Source organism: Taurulus bubalis (genome assembly GCF_910589615.1).
Source record: "Taurulus bubalis genome assembly, chromosome: 11".
Lineage (NCBI taxonomy): Eukaryota > Metazoa > Chordata > Actinopteri > Perciformes > Cottidae > Taurulus > Taurulus bubalis.
The window spans coordinates 4,857,522-4,876,263 of NC_136599.1; the positions used below are offsets into that span (position 1 = coordinate 4,857,522).

At 40.7% G+C, this 18,742-nt stretch overlaps 1 pseudogene across 1 annotated transcript; it reads right to left on the bottom strand.

The window, feature by feature from the left end:
• Positions 1-3,191: 3,191 nt before the first annotated feature.
• Positions 3,192-15,291, bottom strand: LOC306743899 (annotated as a pseudogene). The gene is made up of 14 exons: positions 15,237-15,291; positions 14,654-14,786; positions 14,409-14,531; positions 14,219-14,319; positions 13,003-13,318; positions 12,733-12,907; positions 12,533-12,639; positions 5,435-5,567; positions 5,190-5,312; positions 5,000-5,100; positions 3,857-3,983; positions 3,668-3,765; positions 3,398-3,572; positions 3,192-3,304 (listed from the first exon to the last, which is right to left on the bottom strand). The product of its transcript is annotated as an uncharacterized misc_RNA (transcript).
• Positions 15,292-18,742: the final 3,451 nt, after the last annotated feature.

The following is an 18,742-nucleotide window of genomic DNA, read 5'->3' on the forward strand; positions in this document are numbered from 1 at the left end:
CTACTGCAGATGTTGCGAACACTAGCCGACAAGGAGAACGAGCGTTGGAAGGACCATCTCCCACAAATTATACATGCGTATAATTGTACCCGACATGAGTCCACTGGCTACTCGCCCTACTATTTGCTGTATGGACATCATCCACGCCTGCCAATCGATCTTTTATTTGGCCGGGTGGGAGATGCAGATGTAGTCACACCCAAGGGATATGCACAGAAGTGGGCAAAGAGAAGGTTTGATGCTTATCAGATTGCAAATGAGAGACAGCAAGAAGTCAGGCGCTAGAGGCAAGTCCTATTATGACAGCAAGATGAAAAGAGCAGTCCTGCAGCCCGGAGACAGAGTGCTGGTAAGGAACCTCAATGAGCGAGGAGGGCCCGGGAAGCTAAGATCCTACTGGGAGAAGACCATATACATAGTCAAGGAACAGGTATCCGAAAATCCTGTGTATGTTGTCTATCCAGAGTCTGGAGATAAGCTGAAAAAGAGAACTCTACATCGCAACCTGTTGTTCCCTGTGAGCGACCTACCTGTTGAAACTCCTCTTTGTGCAGAGAAGTCAGCACCTGAGACACGACAGAGGAAAAGACAGGCCCGAGTCAGTGATTTGGAGGACCAGACAGATAAGAGTGATGACTCAGAAGATTCAGAGGATGAACAGAGCACTGGAGGCTATTAGCTACTGTAGTGTTTTTAAGCTTAGTTTGTCACATGTGACTTGCACATCTATATAAAATGAGTTGTTTGTGTGTAAATTACAATGCATGAAATATGATAATTAATAAGGGATATTATTATGAGGGATTTGTAATTGTATGCATATGAAGGTCACTTTTATTACTGTAGAATGATTGATGTGTGAATGAATGTTAGACAAATACTGCATGCTGCATGATATATTGACTAGTGCGATAAGGAGTGTAGTTCTCTTGTTCGCCTGAGGGGGCGGAGCCGAATATTGACTTTTTAGACAATGGACACTACCCTTTCTGGGGAAGAAGAGGAAGACGGAAGACGAAAGAAGGAATTTATTTCCGCCCCCAACGGCAGAGCCAGTAAAATGTTTAGAAAGGTAATAAAACATTAAACTAACAGGAAGGACCCAGTCCCGCGAATGAGTTGAAAAGTAACTGTTGCGCGAGCGCTCGGTCTCTTTTCCTCTGCTCAGAGGACTGTTCGGACCGGTGTCCTGAAGTGCGCCGTGGATTTTAAAGGGCCCGCGCGGTAGCATAAGCTGTCTATCATTTTTTATTAAATATAATTATACTATAACTTTTTGGATCCTCATTTCCCACCACCTCCCAGGATCTGAACATATTTCTCACACTACGGATACCTATGAGCAGAACAGAGCAGAGAGGTTCAGTCCAAGTGCCTGAAACACCTGGTTCAATCCAGAGAGGATCAGCCCAAAGATCTCTAAGAGATGAAAACTGGGGTGAGAATGAATACTTACCTGATCCAGTGACAGTTACAGTGCCTGGAAGGGAAGAGCAAAGACAACCACAAAACACTGAGAATGAAAACCTACCCTTGTCATTCCAAACAGAAGCAGAGAATGGACAGGAAGAGAGACCAGTGACCCCACCTCCAGCAAATTCACACACAGAGGTTAAGCGATCTGCTAGGGAAAGGAAGCCGAGGCACATGTTGACCTATGACACACTTGGCCAGCCTTCATTACAACCGAACCCTACAGTTAACGTAGTCGGGGCTTACAGTGCACCGTACTTACCATTTTGGGGTACACCCTTTCATTTCCCACTGACATACCAACCTGCACCGTACATGCCACCAACAAACATGCCATACATTACACCGGTTTATTGATTTTAAAGGGAGTTTTGGATGTTGAAAGAAATTGTGAGTTATATGTATTTTGATGAAGTTAGTTTTGAGACTTGAGTTTTGGAAATGTCAGGAGCCATTTTGTTATTTTGTCGGGGAGTGTGTGACGCCCACCAATGTGCTTACATATGGGGTTTAAAGTAAGCTTTGTGTATTCAAAATAATACTGTTTAATACTGTTTAAAAGAGGAACTGAAATGCTGAATTCTGTACTGAAGTGCAGTCCACCATGTCGCCAGCAGGGGGCAGGATGGTGGTTTATGACGTTTTACGTCAGACAGACGCTTTACGGCAATCAGCTGGTTTACGACCACAACGGCGCGAATTCCCTCATTCTGCAAAGCACCGAAGCAGTGAACAGACGTGAATAAGTCGTTGTGTAATCTCTGTGTCCTGTTTGCAGGTGTGTGAGATTAATGAGAATTGTGTGAGGTTGTTTGAATGAAAATACTGTTTTGATGAATATGTGAGTGTGTGAGTGAGTGCTCAGTTTAATTGTCCGGTGTGCGGCGCGCACAAAAATGGCGCCACATCGTCACGTCCATCAAGATTGCATGTTGTTTGGCTCAATGAATGTTTCCTGTGATATTATTATTTTATAATGCTGTTGAAATGTAAGCTATCATTTGTTTATGCCTCATGCTGTTGAACAGGCTAAATAAATATGTGGATTCTGCAAAGCACCAAAGCAGTGAACAGACGTGAAAAAGTCATTGTGTAATCTCTGTGTCCTGTTTGCAGGAACATATTATCTGCTTCCCAGGTACCAATCCTGGTACCTGTAACACATACGCCACCTCAGTTGTAAGTAGACCAATCCAGGTGATAGCTCGATACTCATAATCAATCATATGTATGTACCAGCAAACTATAAAACATACTCAACACTCCCATCACCTGGCCGGAGTTCTTTCTGAGTTCTTTCCCTATACTTTCTAATGAGTTACTAATGAGTGTTCATGTTGGAAGAATGCTTTATAAATGATGAATTAAGTGTTCATGAATGCTTTCCTAATGCTAAATAGTGTGTAGTTATTATAAAGTGCTAACAATGAAACTACTACTGAAGTACGCAAGTTATGTGAGTTGTCTTCTCGTTTCACATAAGAGAACAAATATCAGTCTCTTGGGTCAAACTCGTCCACCTCCCCTCCCGTCTGCCCTGACTTGCCTTTTGCAATCTTTATCGTTCCTTGTTCATGATTACGTTAATAACATACAACATATGTCTGTGGGATATGTATTCCACACATCTACGATACTCGATTTTCTCCCGGTAATGCCACAATCAAAGCTGCCGGTCACACCTGGACGCATCTCCACACATTCACAGCCATTCTTGATCAAATTTCAGTGCGGAACTGAAGAGTGACGTCCGTCATCTTTTTGTTGTAGTCTTCATCAAACTGTTCACTCTGGGCCACAGAGAAATGGTTCTTCCAGTCACCAACTTTCCCTGTAAACCACAGAGAATCATTTTGGTATTTTAGCTCAAAGTGGAGAATCTGTTTTGTTTTTTCCTGTCAGACACATTTATTCACCAAGTTACCTTTTCTCATGAAAGGAGAAATTTTGAAATCCATAGCTGGGTTGGTCGAGTAGTTGGCCATTTTGTCCTTTTTCATGTTATCAAAGTGCACTCCTTCCGTAACTCTTTTCTTCTCCTCGTCTGAACGAGACAAACCAAGAAAGCTGCAGAGTTTGTCTATTTCCCGTCCAGTATCCTGGAAACACAGTCAGATATCATTGTTGCATTATTACCAGGTAGAGGAGCAAAGTAGCCTGAATAGGAAGAGCCCCACAATAACAACTAGATCACCTCGGCCAGATCTTCGTAGAACATGTAATGGAGGTTCGAGTAAGTCTGTTTCGTCTTCCACCAGCCGTTCACGTGGTCGTACCAGGATCCAAACACCACTGAGGCCACAGAATGAAACATGAAAGCACCTCCGTATCGTTCATTGGAAATCTGGCCATCTCATCTATTGTTATTGTGTGTCACACATACTTTTTCCATCCATGAATCTGTGGATGTAGTCGCTCCAGTCTCCGGGCTCCGGCTGAGCCATGTTCATGCGATCAAAGTGAAAATAAGACACCATGTTGTCTTTGGCATTTCGGGCCACGTAGACGATCTACAGGAGAAGAAAACACTTAAATGAGATATAATATACTTTTACACACCTACTTTGTTTCTTTATCATGCATTTAATACTTGACTTCTTTCTTTACAGTTCTTGTATAAAGACAATTAAGAATCCATCAATATGAGTTGACAGTTAAACCAAACTCCACGGCATTGTGGAGGTTTGTTTGTGCCGTTTTGCCGGTTACACTCTTCACAGTACATTCCTTTTTCTACACCATCTGTAGGTACAAAGAGGATCACAATGTAACAAACAGCACATTGAGCATAAGTGCCTTTGTGCATGCTCGTAGCTCGTAGGCCTCTTGCGGTGCCACTTGTGAGCGCAAACAAAGATTTTTCCAGCCCTCCATTCATCATTTCCATGTTTCCATGTTGGCTGTCTTAAACCAAATAGCTGACTAAACTTCTCAAAGCCATCCGCAGGAGAGTTTTTACCAAATGATAGCTTCACATCTGTATTTAAGTGACTAAGTAAGACACACTTCATTCACGTGAACACATTTTGATGATGACAATCCGTTTGAAGTAACATGTAGAATCATTTGGTTTGGGGTGCTAATATTGTTATTATAATATATAGTTTTACGGAGAAGAATGTCCACCCACTTGATTCCGATTTATCTAAATTTGGCCAATATTGAACTGCAAACCTAATGAAGAAGCAAGGACACTGACCCAGTTACGATTGAGGTCATGTCGGTGAATGGTGGAGCTGGGCATCTCCCCCTACGTGTCTCTACCTGATTGGTCCTCAAAGTCTTCATTACATCAATCCCTACCACTTTGGTTTTGACAGCATTCAATTTCATTTCCTCGAGTTTCCCCATTTCCTGTTTAGGTAACAGGCTTCGAGCGTTCATATAAATGAGGTGAAACCAATTCTGATTTCAAACGGCCGGCATGTCTTATAACCAGTAACTGTAGGTGGACGTGCCTCAAGTGTGACTTGTCTATTTCAGCATCTTGCATAGATAGACTGCAAATAACACACAAACTACTAACCCTGCAGTTTTGCTCCCAAAAGGACTTTGGCACGAACTGGACTGGATAGTGAGTTTTAATGATTCGAGGAGAGGTCGGCAGGTTGTCCGCCATGTCTTTTCCTGTGTGAAGAGGTGAAGATGGAGTGAGCAAAGCATTGAGCCGGAACAATGATTCAATAGTTTCTTGACAGCTACAGTGAGGTAAATACCTGAACCCAAAGATGGGATGATGATCTCCAAGAAAGGCACTCTTTTAAATATTGGGACTGAGGTCTGCCGTTCTGTCTGACCAAAATACAGCAGGTCAAGGATGTAGGAGACCCAGGTGGTTCCTTAAAGACAGGAAGAGAGAGACAGAGAGGAAAATCAAATGATCCCAACCACCCACCTCTATACAAATGTTATTATCACCTACAAATGATCTACACTGGATGTTTATGGGTTCATGGGTTACCTGCTTTGGAGTATGTTGCAATGAGTATATCATCTGGCCTGGCCTGAAAGTCTTGAATATTCTCCCAGTTGTCTGTGACGTAGTGGATCATTGAGACCCCGTGGAAATCAAACAATTCTAGTCGAGAGGGTGACTAAAAAGACAATAATCAAAACATTAAAGCATAAGAGAGTAATTGAACTGCAGCAAATTGATTGAGCGGAAAAGAGTGCAAACATTGTTCACTGTCAGTTGCAGACACTGAAGTCAGATTTAAAATGACACTTGTAGACATCTGCTTTATATCTGCATGTTGCTAGATTTATTCGTTCATTATGCATGCATTTTAACAAATCGTGACAAGAAATGAACCCAATGTGAGAGAAGCAGCCCTTTGAAAAGAGATTTTAAACTTAATAGAATATATAGTATAATATATAGTATATAGTATGTATACATTGTATTGTATGTGTACTTTTGTCTTATTGTTTTCACCCTAACTTTTTTACCTTTTCATGTATAACTCAATCACTTTTCTTCCTTGCCTCTTTGACTACTAAACTGCTGTAGCAATTGCATTTTCCTCTTTCTTAGATGAATAGAGACACATACCTTATCCGGATCAAAAGTCATGCTGACTGCTGCTGGTCCTCTGCTGTCGTTAAATACCAGAAAAGCAAGCTGTTCTCTTTCCTCACTCTTCTTGTTGCAGTGGCGGCAGGCCCATAGAGGGCAAGGGGGCTTGGCCCCACCCACCTTGAGCTACCAATAAAAAATATTAATAAATTATACAAATTATCAATATTTGCTCTGCTCATGCAGCTCTGCTCATGCAGCTCTGAGCTGCATGTCTGTGATGCTCATGCACCTCCTCTCTGCTCCAGTACGTCTCTAATGCGCGTGCACGTCGTGGCGCTCTAGCGATTCTGCCCAAGGAAGACGGGTCTAATACGCAGTTTAGCCAATCACTGATTAAAGAAATAAATGAATGACATACAATTCATCCAATCAGCGCCCTAAAAAAGACTTCCTGGAGGGCTATTCTCATCAAGCGCCACCCATGATACCAACATGACAGCAGTGAGCAGAAGCCACTGGTCTTCACAGAAAACCAAATGCTAACTCTGTATAATGTAATGGGAAAATATAGTGTTGTAAGGTTGTGTGAGAAGAGAGTCTAAATTTAACCTTAAATGACCCTCAGAGATGAAGTACCAAATGGGGCACACACAATACTGTACATCACTGAAGAGACATAAATTAACTTAACTGCTTTACCCACATAATTCTACTTTTCTACATTGCAGTTCAACAATAAATGGTGCATGGACAACAAACACCAGAATAGTTTCAGAACATTTTCTTTTTTATCATTTTAAATAATTTATTACACACTCAAAGTTAGGATTAAATTAACTCCATAAACTGTGCAAAACAATCTTTTTTCAAATATGTTTATTGAACAAGCCTCAAAACATGATACAAGCTGTATAGGGAATGACTATGGTTAACAAGGTTTGACAGGTTTTTTTTCTCTTACACACAAATTCCCCTCCACTTCATCTCTCCTATTGTATTTAAGACATGCTAACATGTTTCTATTGTACTTTAAAGTATGGATGTGGCTTGAATAAATACTATTAAATAGACTCACCTGATGCAGGCTGTGTGTTCCTGGCCTGTGTGTTACTGGCCCCTTGAGTACTACTGGATGTCCCTTCTCCTGCAGCTGTATTTAAACAGAGTTCATCCATGCTGTTCATTACACAAAAAAAAAATTTAAACAGAGTTCATCCATGCTGTTCGTTACACAATTGCATTTGGTCATTTCTATCATCCTACCACATAGTTGCATTGTACAAATACATTTTATCTGACCTGTAACTTGTAGTAGATAAATTACAATTACTGCCACCACTGCTACAAGGCTAAATAATGCTACTGATTACAATTAGAAGTATTAATGTGATGTGATTATGAAAGTAATAATAATAACAATAACAAAAACAGCAACAATAGTACTAGTTGTGTAGGCTACTTACAAAGTTCAGAGGGAGGCGAATCAGGCGTCCTTTCTCCAGCAGGTGCCGGTCTCTGAAAAAATTGCCTGAGTGCATCTGGCCAATTTAATAAAAAACAACAACACACATATACATTTTAGTATATTCCTGGAGAGGAACTGTACAGAAGGGTGAACACTACCACTATCCCCAAAATGGTTACTGTGTGTATGCACCTGCTAGCTGTGAATTCACTAAACAGAACTTATGCCATTTATAATGAATGTAGACAGCAACTGTACTGTTCATAACTAGCATACGTTATCCAGATATCTATATCAGTGAAGTTACGTTTGCTAGTAATAGCCTATGTAGCAAATTAGCAAAGTAACAGTTGCTAGCTAGCTATAGCTAGCCTAAGTGACAGCAATGAAACGTCCAATATTAGGTGATGCACAATAATTAATGTATTTCGTTTGACACCTTGATGGCTGAGATCAGAAGACTTACCTCTATATCTATTTCTTTTCCTCTGCTTCCTTTTTTCGTCCCTGTTCTCCAGATGGTTTAGACCGCTTCATTTTTGCAAATGTCACGCGCCAGTCAAAGTGGCCGCGCAATAGATTTATTTTTCAGATCGCGCACATTTTTCAGAGAGCACAAACTTTTTTTTTTGGAGTAAGCCATCTTTACAATAGAAGATCTTTGATGTGACGAGTTGAGTCTTGGCCAATCAGCGTCCCGTTTTCTCGACAAAAAAATTCAGATTTTTGGCTGAGTTGTTGTCATCTATGTAATAGAACATCTTAGATGTGACGTGTCTTGGCCAATGAGCATTAAGATGTTTGCAGCGCCCGTTTCTCAATATGCGTGTCTCGGTACTTGATGAGAAAACAAACAGCTGAATCGTCCCTGACAGCGCCCCCCCCCCCCCCCCCCCCCCCCCCCCCCCCCCCCCCCACGGTCGCGTGGTGAGGGCGCCCCCAACCCATTTGTCGCCCTAGGCAGTCGCCTAGTTCGCCTATAGCAATCGCCGGCCCTGGGGGTGATGAATGTGGCTTCTTCGAATTCTGTGTAGGCTGCACCGAGTAGCAGTGACAGACTTTTCCTTCCTGCAGGAATAAACAGACTTAAGACAACTTTGATTCAGAGACTTAAGGGATTATAAGGGAAATCTTCCATTACAATTTGGTGTCAGAAGTTGGGATCGTTTGAAGCTTCGTCTGGACTCTAAGAGCGTACAGGGTAGTGGCCACTTCAGAACCAAAAACTGGTTCTGCCCCATACCTCATTAGACAAAGAGAGAGGAGTCCTGCGCCCAACGAGCCAGATTTACTTCAAAACGATCAAATAAGGAAGCAATTTTCTTCAAATCTGGTAAGAAGTTGATATTCCAAATTTAAAATTGAGTTCATAGAGATTGCGAAGACGCAGAACTTTGTAAAATAATTGATAAAACCAGAGAAAGAAACAAATTCTGTTTAATGATATGGTCTGTATTGATGATAATTTGTCTTAGCCTGTTACTTATTCTAAATGTGTGTTGATTCATAAAATAATTGTAAAATGTTCCTGATTCATCATCATTCATCCAGTCTTCCAAGGAAGACAAGGAATGGTTTAGACTACGGCCTTTGAAAGAAAAGGAATGGTTTATACTACGGCCTTTGAAAGAAAAGGAATGGTTTAGACTACGGACTTTGACCAACAAGGAAGATAAGGAATGGTTGATACTACGGCCCTTGAAAGAAAAGGAATGGTTCATACTACAGCCTTTGACCAATAAGGAAGACAGGGAATGATTAATGCGTTATTAGATAAGGTAACATTTGTCTGAGAGCATATTGATTACGGTCCTTGACCAATCTTTTGGTTTCTCCAGTTAGAAAATTGGTGTTTATGATCAAGCTACAGCCCCAAGCACTGGGCATATAGATAACCCTGAATCATGGCTGGATGTGCTCCCAGAGGAGCTCTTTTCACTGCTGGGTGACCTACCAACCACATCCTGTTGTCACACAGTGGGGTGTGTGACAAAGGCTCAGTATGAGCATTTGATAAAGGAAAGCAATGAGACGCGAAGCGACAATAAGGTTTTAAAAGAATTAGTCATAGACCTCTGCAAGAAATCTGCAGCGACGCAAAAAACACTAACAGTCATTGATGCCGACATAAATAAGCAGAGGAGTGACCAGAGTGTGATCAACGAAGTGCTACTGGCCAGACTCCTGAGGTTAATTCCCGAAAAAGGGAATATTATGCTAAAGGGTGTGGGGAGGGTTTCTTAGAGCAGCTTTTTATTTTATTTTTTTTAAACGTTTTATTAACTAGGCACTAATATGACCCCTCCTGCCAAAGTTTTAAGACAAAATAGAGAGCATGATGGCAGCGATAGTGTGCATGACCACCTGCTCGATGATAACGCTATTGAGGCTATTGAACAGAGGTACATAGCACTGTTACAAGTATCTGCAAATCAAGTGTTATTAGCACTGGCCTTGAATAGTCGTTCGCACAGTATCGCATCAACATCTAAATCATTCATAACCCCTGTGACACCTGTTGCTGAAGATGTTACTACTACTATCGCTTCTGATAGATCAGATGTACCTGACTTGGTGATTGATTCACTTGTTGATACACAGACTTATGCAGACATAGTGGTACCTACACCTGTGCCGTTGGTACCTGTTGTGACCATTGTGAAAGAACATTTGATCACAGAGGTGATAGTGATAAGTGACGATGATGCTGCTGCTGCTGATGCTCCGGTTGCTCATGTTGCTGGTACTTTTGATGCTGATGCTGCTGCAGCTGGTACAATAATGATCAGTGATGATGATGATGATGATGTCCACCTGTCAATCCCTGTGTTAGCAGTGGGTAATGCTAATGCTACCTCTACTACTACTAATGATACGCCTGCTGCTGCTGGTGGTACATTAATGAAGCACACAGATGTAATGAGAGGGACACATCAAGTAGGCGGGGGTTTTGCAGGTGGGACCCCAGGGGAGGGTGTACACACACGGGCTATCCCGAGATTTAATGCAGTGGTATTAAAAGAGAAGGTGCCATCAGTTGTAATGACGTCGAGGAAATTCCATACATGGTCAGAGACAATGTGCCTGCCAATCACACCATTGCATGATGAAAGTCATGGAAAACCACTTGGCATGGGCTACCATTATGTGGTATGGGTCCTGTCGCAAATCGACACATCCTCTATGTGCAAACAACACCTCGCGGTCTTCACAATCATACAGAGCTATTAGCCCATCAGCTAGCTTGTTATTACGATCTGCTGTAACATGGTGTATTTGAGGGCCTGAAGCACTGTACCATAAAGCCGTATAGAGCGGCTCACGAAACTCTGTGTGCTCAAGATCCACACACACCACTGAATGAAACCGCTGCCAATCGTTCACACACATTTGACCACCCACACTAAAATCATACTCTTCCACGCCATTGTAGCACTCTGTGATACTAGATTCAAGGGTCACCATGACATCCTCATACACAACACTGTAAACATACCCCTTTAATCCCATTAACTCTAACTCTAAGACACATGCTCCCCCAGAGGTAAGACCTGTCTGGCGTCTCTTCGCCCTGGGCGCTTCCACACCAGAAATGTCAGGTCTACGGCCTGCAGACATACCTATAGCACTGCCTGATGGGGTCTTTTCCAGATAACCGGGAGACGACATCCTGATATCAAGCAAAAGGAACTCCAACAAATACAAACAGCTATAGCAGTAGCAGCAGCAGCAGCAGCAGCAGCTGTAGCAATAACTATAGTAATAGCGGTAGCAATAGTTGCAGTAGCAACAGCGGCTAAAACAGCAGCAGCAGCAGTGGTAGTAGCAGTTAGAAGGTCCAGAAGGTCCAGAAGTGAATGAAATAACATGGGTCACAAACCTATATGTATATATAGAAATATTCAAACACACCCCAATGTTATGACACAACTCTAAAATACATACAGTTACACCCACTTTTCAAATGACTCCACCTATTTTTCAAACCCCTCCCAAAAAAAATAAAAAAAATATTTTGCACATGCATATTTTTTTTTAAATGCGCGCGCACAAGGCTGTTGCGCGCATTATTATATATGATATACTACTCAGAACTGTTTTGCAGAACTGCAAGTTCTGTGAACTCCTCGTCCGGACCTCTCTGATATTCCCTTGTCTAACCCTGATTTAATTCTCTAGGTTGATGAGTCCAGATCACGTGATCCATCCACAGGAAATAATCGTATTGGTTTTGTTGTTAATTCAGATTGTGCCACCTTTGTATATGATTCTCTTTCTCACCATTTCTCTGCACAGGCAGCCAAATTGGTCGTTTTCGATTTCTCAGATCTGGTGGTAAACCTTGTTGCTAAATGTTTGTTTTCCTCCCTGTGCTGGGTTGTCGCATGGTTAGGAGACCTTGCGACAATGGGGTGGAATGGTTGTCTAATGGTTAACAAATTGATTCACTAAAGATTTTCTCAACAGGTTCCACAATATGAACTCTGATGAACAATTAATCAGACTCGTCCATCTGCACTACTTGCACTATTCTGACTACTGTTGTCTTTATTTGTCTTTTTGTCTCTGATGTCTTTAATGTCTTTTTTATATTTATCTTGTTTATTGTGTATGTATATGTATATAAGTACGAAGAGCTACGTGAAACCGCAGTCAACTCCATGTATGTTTTTTCTAAATGGTTTATTTGAAAAGGGGACAGTGCACATTAATAAAAACATTTCTGTTAAATGCGACAGAATTAGCCAAGATGGTATTTTCCATCTGTAGTCCCGAGAGGCAAATGTTTAAAAAACAAAAACAAACCTACGTGAGTTGGCTTCTCGTTTCACATATAACAAATATCAGTCTCTTGGGTCAAACTCGTCCACCTCCCCTCCCGCCTGCCCTGACTTTCCTTTTGCAATCTTTATCGTTCCTTGTTCATGATTACGTTAATAACATACAACATATGTCTGTGGGATATGTACTCCACACATCTACGATACTCGATTTTCTCCCGGTAATGCCACAATCAAAGCTGCCGGTCACACCTGGACGCATCTCCACGCATTCACAACCATTCCTGATCAAATTTCAGTGCGGAACTGAAGAGTGACGTCCGTCATCTTTTTTTTGTAGTCTTCATCAAACTGTTCACTCTGTGCCACAGAGAAATGGTTCTTCCAGTCACCAACTTTCCCTGTAAACCACAGAGAATCATTTTGGTATTTTAGCTCAAAGTGGAGAATCTGTTTTGTTTTTTCATGTCAGACACATTTATTCACCAGGTTACCTTTTCTCATGAAAGGAGAAATTTTGAAATCCATAACTGGGTTGGTCGAGTAGTTGGCCATTCCGTCCTTTTTCATGTTATCAAAGTGCACTCCTTCCGTAACTCTTTTCTTCTCCTCGCCCGAACTAGACAAACCAAGGAAGCTGCAGAGTTTGTCTATTTCCCGTCCAGTATCCTGGAAACACAGTCAGATATCATTGTTGCATTATTACCGGGTAGAGGAGCAAAGTAGCCTGAATAGGAAGAGCCCCACAATAACAACTAGATCACCTCGACCAGATCTTCGTAGAACATGTAATGGAGGTTCGAGTAAGTCTGTTTCTTCTTCCACCAGCCGTTCACGTGGTCGTACCAGGATCCAAACACCACTGAGGCCACAGAATGAAACATGAAAGCACCTCCGTATCGTTCATTGGAAATATGTGCATCTCATCTATTGTTATTGTGTGTCACACATACTTTTTCCATCCATGAATCTGTGGATGTAGTCGCTCCAGTCTCCGGGCTCTGGCTCAACCATGTTCATGCGATCAAAGTGAAAATAAGACACCACATTGTCTTTGGCATTTCGGGCCACGTAGACGATCTACAGGAGAAGAAAACACTTAAATACCTTGGTTGCTCAGACAACCCAAAGGTTAGCCAATACATATCTATATTTTAGTTATTATTTTGTTATTTTGCCAAATCAAATTGTTGACAAGATGTTGAACATTTGTTTCTTTATCATGCATTAAATACTTGACTTCTTTCTTTACAGTTCTTGTATAAAGACAATTAAGAATCCATGAATATGAGTTGACAGTTAAACCAAACTCCACGGCATTGTGGAGGTTTGTTCATGCCGTTTTGCTGGTTATAATCTTCACAGTACATTCCTTTTTCTACGCCTTCTGTAGTTACAAAGCGGATCATAATGTAACAAACAGCTAATTGAGCATAAGTGCCTTTGTGCATGCTCGTAGCTCGTAGGCCTCTCCCATGGGGTTGGTTTAGTCTCAATAATGACAAATGCACACAGAAAGATTCACAAATGTGCACAGAACAATTCACAAATATACAAATACATTCCAATGATTTATATAAATGTTAAAAAAAAAATCCCAGGTCCAGATTCTGTGTGCATTTGTAAATCAAATATATTTGTGAATTGTTCTGTGCGCATTTGTCATTATTGAGACTGAACTAACCCCATTGCGGATGTTGGTGCCACTTGTGAGTGCAAACAAAGATTTTTCCAGCCCTCCATCCATCATTTCCATGTTACCATGTTGGCTGTCTTAAACCAAATAGCTGACTAAACTTCTTGGGTAACAGACTTCGTAACAGGCTTCGAGCGTTCAGATAAATGAGGTGAAACCAATTCTGATTTCAAACGGCTGGCATGTCTTATAACCAGTAACTGTAGGTGGACGTGCCTCAAGTGTGACTCGTCTATTTCAGCATCTTGCATAGATAGACTGCAAATAACACACAAACTACTAACCCTGCAGTTTTGCTCCCAAAAGGACTTTGGCACGAACTGGACTGGATAGTGAGTTTTAATGATTCGAGGAGAGGTCGGCAGGTTGTCCACCATGTCTTTTCCTGTGTGAAGAGGTGAAGATGGAGTGAGCAAAGCATTGAGCCTGAACAATGATTCAATAGTTTCTTGACAGCTACAGTGAGGTAAATACCTGAAGCCAAAGATGGGATGATGATCTCCAAGAAAGGCACTCTATCAAATATTGGGACGGAGGTCTTCCGTTCTGTCTGACCAAAATACAGCAGGTCAAGGATGTAGGAGACCCAGGTGGTTCCTTAAAGACAGGAAGAGAGAGACAGAGAGGAAAATCAAATGATCCCAACCACCCACCTCTATACAGATGTTATTATCACCTACAAATGATCTACACTGGATGTTTATGGGTTCATGGGTTACCTGCTTTGGGGTATGTTGCAATGAGTATATCATCTGGCCTGGCCTGAAAGTCTTGAATGTTCTCCCAGTTGTCTGTGAAGTAGTGGGTCATTGAGACCCCGTGGAAATCAAACAATTCTGGTCGAGAGGGTGACTAAAAAGACAATAATCAAAACATTAAAGCATGTGATCATTTTATCAGAGTGATTGAACTGCAGCAAATTGATTGAGCGGAAAAGAATGCAAACATTGTTCACTGTCAGTTGCAGACACTGAAGTCAGCTTCAAAATGACACTTGTAGACATCTGCTTTATATCTACACAGCGCTATATTTATTTGTTCATTATACATGCATTTTAACAAATCGTGTCAAGAAATGAACCCAATGTGAGAGAAGCAGCTCTTTGAAAAGAGATTTTAAACTTCATAGTGCATATAGTATCGTATGTATACATTGTATTATATGTGTACTTTTGTCTTTTTACCCTAACTTTTTTTACCTTTTCATGTATAACTCTAATCACTTTTCTTCCTTGCCTCTTTGACTACTAAGCTGCTGTAGTGTTGCATTTTCTTCTTTCTTAGATGAATAGAGACACATACCTTGTCCAGATCAAAAGACATGCTGACTGCTGCTGTTCCTCTGCTGTCGTTCTCTGCAAGCTGTTCTCTTTCCTCTCTCTTCTTGTTGCATAACACTTCAACCTTTGTAATTGGACACTCAGTGCCAGATGTGATATGGAGCTCCCGCCCTTCCTCTTTCTGCTTTCCCTGGAGTCACAGAAGAATGTAGACACATGTAACTGAAAAATCTCCTTTAAAGTCAAGATTTTACACACAAAAACTTGGAACATACTGCATCCACATTCAACCAATGGCAGCAATCTCAGGAAATGTCTTCACCGTGTGCATGGGTTCAACTTACAATACATATTGCATAATGCATTTTAAGTCAGACTACACAGAGAGAACAACAAAGCTGCTTTCTAGCAGTGGTTATTCTGGTTCAAATGAAAGCCATAGTTCACTGTGTGCTAGGTAACCACCCTTTGCCTATTATGTGATTATGAGATAAAGAGTCTTGGAGCCATTTTCAGAAATACTTTCAGTGAACCTGCAGAGAGGAAGTAAACAAAAAAAACTCAAAGGAGCACTTGCCCAAGGGAAACCCCAATGTGTTGCAACCTTTTAGTGTCAATATGTATTGTATGGCATGACACATTTAAAGATCAAGTCCAATTGGATCGCTCAACAGTGTTGATTTATTATCTAACATCAAACTAAGCAATGCTAGAATTTAGGTTTGAGGACCATTTAAATTTGACGTTACATTGATGAATAAAGCTTAAATTTGATCAAATACTTCCGACAGACATTTCCACCCCATTACAGCCCTAATATAATCACAAATAGGAACAGTTTGGCAAGGTCAAACCAAAACCAGTCTTTCAACCAGCAGACTGTTGATCTTGCCCCGTGGGAAATGAGACGTTGACATTGATTTACCTGTCAAGTAACTTTTGTACTTAAGTAGCATCACTTCTGGAGTTATTTTAACCTAAACCACAACCTTTTCTTAAACCTATGTAACCCAGGTCACAAAGAGTGACCAGACAGACTACTGAAAGACGTCTAGATGTCCAGACAGACGTCCAGGCAGAGACGTCTCCACACATACGAACAGACAGGCCAAAGACCCCGACCGGAAGGAATCTTTTTTGGAGTTTGACCCCTTTACCCTAACCTATTTATTAAAGGACACTTTTTGTTACATTACTATGGTCTCTGAGTCTACTGTTTTATTTCTGAATCTTGCCTCCAAGTCCCCTGGGTTGCCACAACGTGTCCAGATAATGCACTCATCTTTGAGCGTTCAGCAGAAGGTCTCCTCCCTACAGTGTCACCAGCGTTTGCTAAGGCTCGTTCGCAATAACTGCACCTCGCCTGGAATGTAGACGAGAGCAGGCGGCAGCAGTAGGGGCCGTTGGAAAGAAAACTGTGGTCAAGTCGGCCAGTTTTCAGCTGCCTTCATGCCACAGAAACGGTTACTTCCTGTTAGTTCCGATCTGTAGTCGACATGTAGTTTATAAATATATATTTATGTAGAAATGTGTGTGTAGATGCATCCTTTGTTCTTTTTATGTCTGCCTGTGAAATACATTACTACTCGTTTTGATATAAATAAGATGTTGTATTATCAACCACACAAGATGTTTTCAGATTAAACATGAGACTAACAATCGAGCGTTAAATATTACAACTACACATGAAATAAGAATTTTCAAGCACGTGGTGTTTGCTGTCAAATCTAAGACCCAATCAGCTCTCTTATGTAACGACAGCCAGGCGTTTCCCATCATGCACTGGGCCACGCAGTCGGTGGAGACCTACTGTGGCGCCTGGCTTTAAAATCTGCGGCCGCCTCGCTCTCGTGAGATTATCGTTGACCACGTGTGCATGACGTCATTATCAAATGTCTGTGTACTTTACATGTTATGTAAAATAAATGAATGCATATCTGCTGATATGTTTTATGTACAAAATAAAATATTGTTTATCAGTATTTAACTAATATGTCCAGTACTGGTCTGCCTAATTTTTTGTCGCGTTCATGCAACTGAAAGAGCTGGAAAAAGCCAGAAAGTGGACTTTGATTTGAGATTATTTAGTAAAATTATTTGAAAAACCTCACTATCAAATAACTATGAATGCAGAGGAGTATGATACATTCATCAAATGTTTTGTGTCAGAAATATTTCCGGGTTTAATCAAAATAACAGGTCAATGTTTAAAATACACCGAGTAGCAGGAAGTGACTCATCCCTAGTTGGAGGCCTCTGCAAGAATATTTGGTGTGTTTTATATATATATATATATACATGTATATATATATATATATATATATATATATATATATATATATATATATATATATATATATATATACATGTATATATATATAAAAAAAATGATATATATATGTATATATATATATACATATATATATATGTATATATATATATATATATATATATACATATATATATTTATAATACGGGTAGATTAAATCAAGCATTCTGATTGGTTGAGAGTGAGTCACGAGGTGTAGTTTATTCAGCCATAAAGTACTGTACAGCCTGTTTACAGTTAGAGCGTTCCATATCAGTGCGCACTTAAAATAACAGGTAGATTTAAATTGCGCGACCGTTAGTTGTCATTTCAAGCTTGACAGTTTCCAAACATGTTCGTGTAAACTTTGATATTGTAACGTCCGCAGTAACGACTCGCAGACGTTGGTTTCCTTAACTTGCAGGTTTATTGCTTGAGTGTTCACAGTATTGCAACGGGGCTCTTCGCTAACAGTAACGTTAGCTCAAACGGAACAGCTAACAAGCTCACTTAGCATCCCCCACACTAGCATAACGAACGACAACACACACGCCACTTCCTCCCTAAAATGAGATGAGGAATGAAAAGGGTTTGACCACTGATAATTTTCAGTGAGAGATAATTACGTTGGTAATTTCCCGACGCGAGGCAAGTTCTCTAAACATCATGGAGGAGAAAAATGACGGAGAAAAGACGGACAGAAGCAGCGAGAGCATTTCTTTACATCGGTGGATGCGTGTCATCCTCCACCCTGCTTCCAACTGGCCTGGTCAGAAAATCTGTGATTTACTGACAATAATGTACAGTTCAAGGGTTTGCCGAACAACTCCCTTGAACAGTACATTATTGCACGACACAGTACTGCCTCGAGTACCTTATTGCTTAAATATATATATATAAATTAAATATATTGTTGTATATATTTGGTATAACTGACCAAAACCAACCTCCCAGAATACATAAACAAATACATAAACAAATATATATATGTATATGTATATACACATACTATTTTTTGTTTTGTTTGTTATTTTATTTAGTATTTAGTATTGTTATTTGTTGACAGGGCAAGTGCTAGACATCCTGATCCACACTCCATACCAGTTGGTGACGATAATGCACCGAACAGTTGTTTGCCAACCGCCAATAAACCGTAACGAAGAAGAAGAAGAAGAAAAAGAAGAAGAAGAAGAAGTAGAAGTGCCGCATTCCAGAAGTGA